Here is a 12452-nt window from a genome sequence, read left to right on the forward strand (position 1 = left end):
TACTAATTCTTCCAGCTCACCGTCCGTCAATTATGGAACCACCATGATGTCAAAATTCAGACTGATCTCAAACAGTAGAGAAGACAGACTGAGCAAAGACAATGGATAATTCAAACTGGTGAGAAGTCGTAATGATAAGTCCACTGTTATAAACGCAGCGTCTTTGTAGACTTGTTGAATGTATAGAGTAAGTATGAACAATGAAAGTCATTACTACTATGACAACCAGAAAGTATTTGACTTTAATCATGGTAAGGTCGGGTAACATTGACCCGAACATTACATATGCAGCTGTTAAGGTTTATGACCAGATGACTTAAAATATTTGAAAACTTTTTTAACCATATACTGCCCTTAAATTTTCAGACAAAGCCAACGAATTTGTTATTTTGATATGTAAATAATGAGAATCCGAATTTATACCGTTTCGAGCCATATAGACACGAACGAAACAGCAGTGTTAAACGATAAATCTCCGGCCTCTCTTGCAATCTTTAATAATACGACTGGCAAATCACATTTAACGACTTGTGTTGACCTTCAGCAGTATTTCCTGTAAGTCCTGAGATATTTGAACTGCGAAGAAGAAAGCGAGCACTGCTGAGATGAGTGTTATTACTTTCCTACTCCAATCTCAGTACGATAATACATGGTGACAACGACGCCCAGCTCTCCTGAAATGGATCGAGGACGTAGAAAAGCACAGCCACTACACAGCTCTTTTGGAATTTGCTTTTAGTACTTCTGTGTTCTGTCAAAGATTTGTTTTCTTGCAGTGTTAGTTCAATGTTAACAGCAGTATGGGCATGTATACTGAAGAAGAGATGGCCAGGATGAAACGCTGTCGGTCTCTATAATTGCATTGCGAATGTATACACCGGCAAGCTCGTCTCTGATTGTATCGTCTGAAGAACTTTATTTACAAGTTTCTGTCCGCAGTCGATGAGTTGCGCCCACTAACAAAGGTGGGTAATATGCTTTTCGTGTACGTTAGCTGTAGGAAGCAAACAGGATCGGGCGAGGCACCCGTGTAACAACATCCTTTTTCCACAAGGATTCCAGCTGCGAAAGCCTGTAACACACAGTCTCCAAAACGTATGTCACAAAAGGAACGGTAATGGAACAAACGTGCAATAAAACGCTAAGGGATATCTTTATCATCGCTGAGGGGCAATTTAGACAGTGTCGTAGTGCCGTTCTTCCACTGTATTCAGTGAACCAGTACACGGCTTGTATATCGGCCATCTCTTCATCAGCACGGTCAGCCATACTGCAGCGACTCAGTGTTAACTTTGAACTACCATTAACAGAAAACAGACGAGTACCGTTGCAAACATGAGTGTGAAGAGTTTGGCGGGCATTACTGTTGTCAACAGAAGAAAGAGTGCATTTGAAATCCAGAACAACCCCACACGTCCAGTCGGCACTTTCATCGTTCTGCAAACATATGCAATGTACTATATATACAAAGACAGTAACTTGTTCTCGAAACAACAGTTATTGTTGATGACCGTGCAGCTTTTCCCTGAAATAAATGATGACTATCTGACAACCTCAGCTGCTGATAGGTGTTGTTGTTATACCTCGATGTGGACAGCTGAAAATGTGTGCCCCGACCGGGACTCGAACCCGGGATCTCCTGCTTACATGGCAGACGCTCTATCCGTCTGAGCCACCGAGGACACAGATGAATAGCGCGACTGCAGGGACTTATCCCTTGCACGCCTCCCGTGAGACTCACATTCCCAACTGTCCACAATTCTACATATGTATTGTACCTTATAGACATTTGCCCACCCACTCATTACTCGCGCACGCGCTGGCGATTCCCGTAAGAGTTTGGGCAACCTGTGCGCATTCGCACAGACAAAGGTCAATGGCTGGGTAGCCTTTAACTATATATACAAAGACAGTAACTTGTTCTCGAAACAACAGTTATTGTTGATGACCGTGCAGCTTTTCCCTGAAATAAATGATGACTATCTGACAACCTCAGCTGCTGATAGGTGTTGTTGTTATACCTCGATGTGGACAGCTGAAAATGTGTGCCCCGACCGGGACTCGAACCCGGGATCTCCTGCTTACATGGCAGACGCTCTATCCGTCTGAGCCACCGAGGACACAGATGAATAGCGCGACTGCAGGGACTTATCCCTTGCACGCCTCCCATGAGACTCACATTCCCAACTGTCCACAATTCTACATATGTATTGTACCTTATAGACATTTGCCCACCCACTCATTACTCGCGCACGCGCTGGCGATTCCCGTAAGAGTTTGGGCAACCTGTGCGCATTCGCACAGACAAAGGTCAATGGCTGGGTAGCCTTTAACTAACACGGGAGGCGTGCAAGGGATAAGTCCCTGCAGTCGCGCTATTCATCTGTGTCCTCGGTGGCTCAGACGGATAGAGCGTCTGCCATGTAAGCAGGAGATCCCGGGTTCGAGTCCCGGTCGGGGCACACATTTTCAGCTGTCCACATCGAGGTATAACAACAACACCTATCAGCAGCTGAGGTTGTCAGATAGTCATCATTTATTTCAGGGAAAAGCTGCACGGTCATCAACAATAACTGTTGTTTCGAGAACAAGTTACTGTCTTTGTATATATAGTTAAAGGCTACCCAGCCATTGACCTTTGTCTGTGCGAATGCGCACAGGTTGCCCAAACTCTTACGGGAATCGCCAGCGCGTGCGCGAGTAATGAGTGGGTGGGCAAATGTCTATAAGGTACAATACATATGTAGAATTGTGGACAGTTGGGAATGTGAGTCTCACGGGAGGCGTGCAAGGGATAAGTCCCTGCAGTCGCGCTATTCATCTGTGTCCTCGGTGGCTCAGACGGATAGAGCGTCTGCCATGTAAGCAGGAGATCCTGGGTTCGAGTCCCGGTCGGGGCACACATTTTCAGCTGTCCACATCGAGGTATAACAACAACACCTATCAGCAGCTGAGGTTGTCAGATAGTCATCATTTATTTCAGGGAAAAGCTGCACGGTCATCAACAATAACTGTTGTTTCGAGAACAAGTTACTGTCTTTGTATATATAGTTAAAGGCTACCCAGCCATCGACCTTTGTCTGTGCGAATGCGCACAGGTTGCCCAAACTCTTACGGGAATCGCCAGCGCGTGCGCGAGTAATGAGTGGGTGGGCAAATGTATATAAGGTACAATACATATGTAGAATTGTGGACAGTTGGGAATGTGAGTCTCACGGGAGGCGTGCAAGGGATAAGTCCCTGCAGTCGCGCTATTCATCTGTGTCCTCAGTGGCTCAGACGGATAGAGCGTCTGCCATGTAAGCAGGAGATCCCGGGTTCGAGTCCCGGTCGGGGCACACATTTTCAGCTGTCCACATCGAGGTATAACAACAACACCTATCAGCATCTGAGGTTGTCAGATAGTCATCAAATATGCAATGTACGTTAGACGAGAAATGAAAGTTGACGGAATGCAGTTACTCTACGAGTATAATCAAATACAGGAGACCACCCATCCTTCATACCAAAATATACATGAAATATTACTGAAACGGCTGAGAAACTTTGTCAGTGGCTTTCGATTTCGCCCTGTATTATGTGGCACACCCGGTGTCTCTTAAGACAGACGATATCCTGTGTAGCAGGCTGTTCCAGCTCATCGGCTCCGTTGTGAGCCGCGGATCGCTCTCTGCTCCAGGGAGCCGCGTTGCTCGCTGTGACCATTCAAGTGGGCCGGCACGCCGGCACGTGGCACGGCTGGCTGAGGCAGGCGGCAAGGCAAGCGTTTTGATGTGCCAGCTGCGTCTTACAAGACCGACAACGTTATACTCTTAGCTGCTAAGACGTGGTGACATGCTACACCAGGAAATACGATGTTCAGCAAATAAATAAGAAACAACTGTTATACAAGAAATTGCATACTAACTTTATTGGGTCTCTGTAGCTTGACATTTTCTTTTCATTACACGATCGGAAATATCAGGCGTCAAAGTGTTCGCAGCGTTAATGCGGAGGATGGCCTTTATTGTTGCATCCTGAAGAAACGATCGTTCCTTACTTTTTACTCTTTTCATTACTGAGAAAAGCTGCTCACAACATTACGTAGATGCAAACATGCACATGATCTGAGCGGCATTGTTGTGAAGCTTGGTAAATGGTTTTTGCTGTAATGAATGATACCATCGTGACAAATGCAACGTGTTGTAGTACCTCTCTTTCAACAAAGTTGAATTTTGCAAATCAATTATCTCCAATTGAAGTGACGGTGACAAGTCATCGGGGGAAACTGAAAAAGGAGTGATGAACACCTTAAATTCCATTTCCAAACTCGTGAGGTCTCGGAATCGTGTTTCAAACGACGTGATGAGCTGCTTTAACTTTGCTTGGTAATCGCCGAAAGTAGTACGATCAGGTAGTTCTAAAGAAGCAAGACGAGTGAAGAACGTTAAATGTCCATTACTCATCTGCCTCTCAAATAAACGTAACTTTTCCATGAACGCTTTGATCTGGTAGTGCATGCCAACGATTAGCTGCCCTTTGCCCTGCAGTGACAGATTTAAATTATTCAGATGCGTAGTTACATCAGCCAGGAACGCCAGGTCTGATATCCATTTTATGTCTTTCAGACAACACATTTCTTCCCCTTTCATTTCGAGAAAAAGGCATATTTCCTCACGAATGGCGAAGAAAACATCAAGAACCTTTCCCCGACCCAGCCAACGAACTGTACTGTGGTAAGGTATATCCCCATACTCCGCTTCCATATCTTTCAGGAATCCTTTGAATTGGCGATGATTCATACCTTGACGCCGCACAAAATTCACAGACTTCACGACATCTTTCATTACGCCACCTAGCTCGTTTCAGCACACAGTGCCTCTTGGTGAATAAAACAATGAAGAGTCAAAAAGTCTTTCCCGAATTCGTCCCTGAGTTTATTTGTCAAACGAGAAGCAAAACCTTGGTGACGCCCGATCATTTGTGGTGGACCGTCTGTCGCTACAGAATGGAGCTTATCCCACGGCAAATTCATATTGTCCTCTGATTCACAAACAGCTTCAAAAATGTCACGTCCTGTTGCGGTGTAATCGAGTGGTACCACATCAAAGAGTTCTTCAGTTACTTGCAGCTCCATCTCGACACCACGCACAAAGACTGCAAGTTGAGCATAGTCCGATATGTCGGTGCTTTCGTCAAGCGCTAGCGAAAATGCAACAAAGCTCTCCGCCCTTCTCCTGAGCTGTGTCTCTAAATCCGCTGCCATGTCCAGGATTCGAAGAGACATTGTTTGCTTCGACAGGCAAACCCCTTCAATTGCCTGCACCTCCATTGGAAACAAACATTCTGCAACTGCTACCAAACACGATTTTACGAGTGGTCCCACCGAAAATGGCTTGCCACTTGTCGCAATGATGTGAGCGACCCTGAAGCTTGCTCGAATTGCAGATTCTGTAGTGTCTTCTCCGTTCTCATTCACCTGAAAATTATAAACGCATTGCAGAACACGAACTATGTTGCATGTTTTGATACCCTCCGTATTACGAAACTGTTTTTGAACTTAAGTCTCTTGCTATGTCGTTCTTAAGCCTGGCTACCAGTTCTCTGCGTGCAACGCCTTCTACCTGATCGTAGTGCGCTGCGTGAAGACGTGTATAATGTCGTTGTATATTGTACCTCTTCGCAGAATTGAATACTTTATGACATACAAGACATTGCGGACGACCATCCCTCTCAATGAATAGAAAGGTATCCTCCAATAGAGGTACAGGGCTCCCGCGGCTAGTCATAGCTGTCATTGAACACGGATTATTGCGTCAGTTGCGGCTGCATGCGGCCAGGGGGCAGTGAGTTCGCTTTCCCCCTCCACGCGGGCTCCGAGCTGCCGCAGTGAGCGCTCTGGAGCGCTCCGGCTCCCTGGAGCTCTGTTGGAACAGCCTGCTGTATAGCGCTCTCTTGTGAACCAATCTGGCGGTTAGGTGAGTGGGATCAGTGAATTTTTTATAGTAAGCAGGAGGGATTTAGGACTTAAAGACGACGCTAAGAAACTTCCTACCCACCGCAGTTTTCGTCTTTATACAATTTAACAATGTCTATGGAAGAGAGACAGCTTTCGATACAGTAGAAGAATTCATAGTGGACAGTAAGACCAGGGTGGTAAAGGGAGGATGCCGCACCAATGCTAAATCCTTTGCATATGATAGAACTGCTACTATTTCTGGGTCAAAGTACTAGGAACAGTAGTGTGAAGGGTAATGAACGCCACACAGCATTTAACTCTCAACAACATTTTAAACCAGCCATTGCTGCTCGTTTGCTTAATACCTAACATAATGTAGACGCTACTGGAACAACTCAAATACAAACTGGATATTCTTCAATATTCAGAGTTTTTCACGCAAAAAATTAACCACATCACAAGCTTAATAAAAAGAAGTAGTTGCGTCCACTGTAAATCCCAGTTAGCTATTGTCTGCTAAAGATACTGTTTCATGTTATCTTTTCTTGTATCTTCTGAAAGTATCTCATTACAAATTTTTGCAAAAGTATTTACATAAGGATCTAGCTCAATTATCGTAGTATGTCGCCTTTCTTTGTGAATAGCTGTAGCTGTGGGTAGGACTTCTGTTACTTCACCTCTTAATTAATAAGATTGCTGAAAGTCGGAAGAAATTGCCTTCGGTGATCTACCAACTATCGTTGTTCCATCGCAAGTCATTCACTCCCGTGTTGATATTGTAATATTAGTAATTTTCGCCTCACAAACATTAACATACGCTCAATAGTAAACGCCTGATGGCCTAAAGTTATCAAACAAATGTAAAGTAAAAGAAATGAACCATCGCATAGCAGCGACAGAGTCTTTTATTCTTTATCTTTGCCGTTCTTGCGCGGTACCTGTAAATCTCTGTATACATGTATCGATTAATGGTATAAAAAAGAATTCTGTTGTTTCAAGACAAATGAGGCATTTGGCGCCTCACCTTTTACTGTTTGTACTCTATGAAAGGTGGACGCGGACTTGCTGCGTTCCGCAATTGTATTTTATATTTTAGGTGAAAATATTGAGTGAATATGCTAATTATAATTTTTTCCAATCAGAAAACATTTAGTTTCTTGTAACTGATTACGAACATACAGCATCAAGAGGACATATTGACTGTTATGTATAAAGTATTTAACCACAATGGTCATCTATTGTAATTTAATATGAAAAGAAATTACGATCACGCTGATGGGCCGAACGCAGCATTAGACAGAAGGAACATTATCGTTTTCCTATTATTTCTGAACCAACTCTTTTTTAATTGTGTAGTGTTGCATATCTTTTAAAGTCCATAAATCTTCTGGTCCCTTAGTGTTGTTCCGGGTATGACTACATCGCGAATATAAAAATGCACAGAAATGATAATGATCTCTTATTCAGGTATTTAATGCCCAACGTATGTTACTATAATAGTTTAATCAATCCCTGATTCTGTTGCCAAGTGGCCCACCAAAATATTCACCTTTTCGACATTTTTTCAAAAAAAATATATATAAAATAAGAATTATTTTTCTATTTGCCCCCCCCCCCCCCCAAGAGCAACGCTACACTTGGCACCAGGACAGGGACTTGATCAAAAATCATTTCATGTATGGGTTTAAAAATTTTTCAGTGCTTGTTCTAATAACTGTTTCATTTTTTCATGTGGATGCAATTCAGCCGAGAAAGAGAAGTGGGAAAACCTTTTAATTAATTCAGATGAACGATTGATGAAATTACCAAAAAAAAAAGCGAGTATCCATCAGTATCACCATCAAGACAGCCATAGTAAGTGAAATTTTCATACGCAGTTGCCAAGCTTTCGTAGTGACGTTGCATCTTTCGAGTTGATCAGAACGTAAACCTGTCTTTCCTTGCCTTGAAACAGCTGTATTTCAATTTGTCCATAGTCCATTCTTATGTAGTTAAATTCAGTGAAAGTGTACCATTGTTGTCAGTGTATAAAAAAATTACATTATGGAGGATAATTACGCTCAAAACTGGTAAAACGTGTGATATTTCATTTTTTTATAACTAGTAGGAACCATCTTGTCTTCTTGGCGTACATGAACGTCAGTTGTTACCCAGAATTAAAATTTCATCTTAGGTCCCAGTAAGCCATAGCACTACGTCACAGACAAACGACTGCCGGCAGTGACAAACAAAATCTGTAGCATTTTGCCGGTTGACAAATAATTCATGAACATGGCTGACGGTAAACAGCGGACACATAGAAAAGTAGACGATAGCGGTGATGCGAATGGACCTCACTACCCATTGCAATCCCGCGCGATAGGTACACGAGCGGAGGCAGAAGCAGCCTCGGCCGAGGTTTTAGAAGCTGGTCCTAGTGTGCAAACTATTCCCGCTTTTGAAAAAAGTGACTTGGCCGCAATGATCGAAGCAATAATGGAACGTAAGTTCGAAAGCCAAAAACAGGAAAGATGAGATGAAAAAGCCCACGAAGAAAAAGAGAAGGCCGAAAGACGGCATAATAAAGATCAGGTCCTTACAAATCTATGCAATTCAGTAAAAACAGACATAAATTCAGTAAAAACAGAAATAAATTCAGTAAATACAGATCTGCAAACAGAGATAAATTACCTAAATACACGGTTAAATTCGGTAAAGGCCGCACTAAAGGCAGACATAACAGCTGATTTAAATACCCTGTTGGGTAATGTCCACAGCCAAATCAGTAGTCAGATCACGACCATGAGACTTGAAATTGACACACAAGTAGAGTCAAAAATAGAAGATTTCCAAAAACGGTTAGATGAAAAAATCGAAGCTACCGAGGGAAAGATACATTCAAAAGTGATGGAATATCAAAAACTAGCTGCGACCTTAAAAGAATATTATACAGCAATCTCTGATGAGGTCAAGGGAGTTAAAACCGCAGTAGACACGATAGAGATTGTTGTTGATCATCTTCCCTAACAGATAGAGACTCTTAATGTAGAGGATCAAATAAAGAATACTGTTAAGGCACATGCTGTAGCATTGTCCGACCACTACCAAGTGTGGTTTGAAACCAAAGACGGATTCGTAGAAAACAAGGTCAAGACCGAACTCAGGGAAACTGTCAAAAATGTGACCTTTGAAATATTGGCAGTCCCTGGAAAAACAGGAGACACGGTCATGTCAGAATTAGGCCAGATAAGACGAACGTGAGCTCAAGATTTACCTGAATGGCGTCAACAGATAGTTGATGAAGTTCTTACACTAAAATGTCAAGTTGAAAATTCCCCAACTCCCGTGTCAGGAGAGTGGAATAATTCACCACGATGTAATGAACAACAGCAGGTACTTTACCGATCACCATTTGATAACGCTCAAACTCATAGTTCTATAGAAGCACAATTTAACCAGAATACCAGCCTACCCACTTTTGTGAGTTTGATGCAGGAGGAAAGCGTGATCAAACATCGTGTTTTTCCGACCTTTCATCGACAGAAAAGAGAAATTCATCCCATAGTGTTCCTCCGAAATTTTTCAGGAATTTTCCCGAATAGCTGGAGTGACCGCCAGCGAATTCAATTCGTTACTGGATTTATCGTAGGCTATGCTGCCTTATGGGGAACCGAAATGGTCGACTTGGTCGACTCTTGTAAAAGTTACAAAGAGTTTGAAGAGATGTAGCTAGCTAAATTCTGGAGTTCTGGTGTGCAGCAGCGCTTGAGAAAAGAGGTTTACAAGCCGAAGTGTTTAACAGTAAGCGCGGTAGTTTGAGAAGATATTTTGAAAAGTATTTAGCGAAAATCAAGTTCTGGGATTCGCCGATCACCGCCAAATACGTTATTATGATTCTAAAAACTAAGATACCGATTGCGATCAGAGAAAAGTTAGTAACCGTGTCTGAGGACGATACGGACTCCTTCCTATCTGTGTTAGACTCATTAGATCTGATTTACGAGGACGCTAGAGTTGATGTTGGCAACGCCCACTTCAGTGCAAGTGGCCAGCACAATACAGAATACGCAGGCAACAATGGTGGCCGAGCGAAAGCGCGTCACAGCGACGGCCAGTACCAACCCCACAACGGTTTCAATAATAAACACACTACGTACTCCAACAGTAAATACAAAAATAAGTACAATAACGGCTAGAGATACAATCCACTATACAATTCGTCACCACTTCAGTACGGAAATGCACATTATAGTACACAGCCCCAGCAATATGGGAACACGCAACCTATCAAAGGTAATTATCAAAACGATCAGTCTTACGATTCAAGTCGTCAGTGGAAAGGAAATAAATGGCATAATCAAGGTGGAGACCAACGTGCACCTTTCATTAACGGTTACAATCAACACAAGCCACAGCAAAATACCTTTCAGCCACAAAATATACACTTCACGCAACAAGCGAACGGACCTTCCCGAAGTCTGAAGCCTAAACGCCTGCATTATACGCAAATTTATTATGCGCAATCGAATACGCCAGGACAACAAGATCCATTTACACCCGAGTTCGTAGCACAAAACCAACACCAGTTCCAGAAGAAAGAAACTTTAAGAAATATAAATCAGCAGGAAAGTAAGCGTCGAGCGGAAGATTAAAAGCTGCACCTTTCAGCCTCCTAGAGGATGCTGCAGGTTTGAATGGGGGCACCTTGTCCCTTAGTCCACATGAAATTAAAGCAATTAGGTATGACAAAGAGACAAACTTATGGGATGATCTAGTAACAGACACTGAGACGAAAGAGAATGATGACGTATGGGACGAACAAGTTCAAGCTTCCATAAGAGTATCGACTGCCAACATATCAGTAACAGCCGTTGTAGATACAGGATCTAATATAAATGTTTTATCTTTATGTTTATTTAAGCAAATATCCTCTGTATGCAAAGTTTTATCACTTCCTATTCAAGGTTGCACCGTTTCGGGAGCAATTGGTCCACTAACACAACGTGTAAATCTTAAGACTCAGCTTCAAATCCAAATAGAGTCTATTTCAGTAACGTGCATTTTTCTTATTGTTAAAAACCTATCAGTGCCATGTATCCTGAGTATGGAATTCTTGAGGCAGACGAAAGCTAAAATTGACATCGAGTGTGGAATCTGTACTCTAGTAGCAAGTCAGCAACAAGTAACTGTAAATTTGTTAAGAAGTAAGATGAAGACAAACTTTGGGGTGCTTCAAATAGCAATACGGCCATGGACTAAAAGACAACAGTACAGTCAGACAGAAGACATGACAGATCTTGAAAGTGTTAATGATGATGAGTATAAAGACCTAATTCCCGGTCAGAATGAATTATACGGTAAAGCTAGTGAGTCCACTGAATTATCCAACAACAGAAGAATGTGATTTACAATTTGTTAACAGATTACGTTTAAGTATTTTCTAAGAAACCTGGATTATTAAAAGGCTTTAAATATCGAATGGATGTCCTGCCCCATTCCACCTACTGCAGAAAAAGCTATTCCATTCTATATGCGAGGCGCGAAGCTGTCAAGTGCGAGACAGGAAAATGTTACCCTGGAATATGATAGAAGTATCTCATTCACCTTATTAGAGTCCTTTATTGTCTGTACTAAAATCAGATGGTAGCGCAAGGCTAGTCCTAGATGCAAGATTAATCGATCAAATTATTATACCCATAAGCCGACATCGGGGAAGATCAGTTTGGATTTCGTAGAAATATTGGAACACATGAGGCAATATTGACCTTACGACTAATCTTAGAAGAAAGATTAAAGAAAGGCAAACCTACGTTTCTAGCATTTGTAGACTTAGAGAAAGCTTTTGACAACGTTAACTGGAATACTCTCTTTCAAATTCTGAAGGTGGCAGGGATAAAGTACAGGGAGCGAAAGGCTATTTACAATATGTACAGAAACCAGATGGCAGTTATAAGAGTCGAGGGGCATGAAAGGGAAGCAGTGGTTGGGAAAGGAGTGAGACAGGGTTGTAGCCTCTCCCCGATGTTATTCAATCTGTATATTGAGCAAGCAGTAAAGGAAACAAATGAAAAATTCGGAGTAGGTATTAAAATCCATGGAGAAGAAATAAAAACTTTGAGGTTCGCCGATGACATTGTAATTCTGTCAGCGACAGCAAAGGACTTGGAAGAGCAGTTGAACGGAATGGACATTGTCTTGAAAGGAGGATATAAGATGACCATCAACAAAAGCAAAACGAGGATAATGGAATGTAGTCGAATTAAGTCAGGTGATGCTTAGGGAATTAGATTAGGAAATGAGACACTTAAAGTAGTAATAGAGTTTTGCTATTTGGGGAGCAAAATAACTGATGATGGTCGAAGTAGAGAGGATATAAAATGTAGACTGGCAATGGCAAGGAAAGCGTTTCTGAAGAAGAGAAATTTGTTAACATCTAGTATAGATTTAAGTGTCAGGAAGTCGTTTCTGAAAGTATTTGTATGGAGTGTAGCCATGTATGGAAGTGAAACATGGACGATAAATAGTTTGGACAGGA

The sequence above is a fragment of the Schistocerca nitens genome, chromosome 6 (assembly GCF_023898315.1).
Source record: "Schistocerca nitens isolate TAMUIC-IGC-003100 chromosome 6, iqSchNite1.1, whole genome shotgun sequence".
In the NCBI taxonomy this organism is placed as follows: domain Eukaryota; kingdom Metazoa; phylum Arthropoda; class Insecta; order Orthoptera; family Acrididae; genus Schistocerca; species Schistocerca nitens.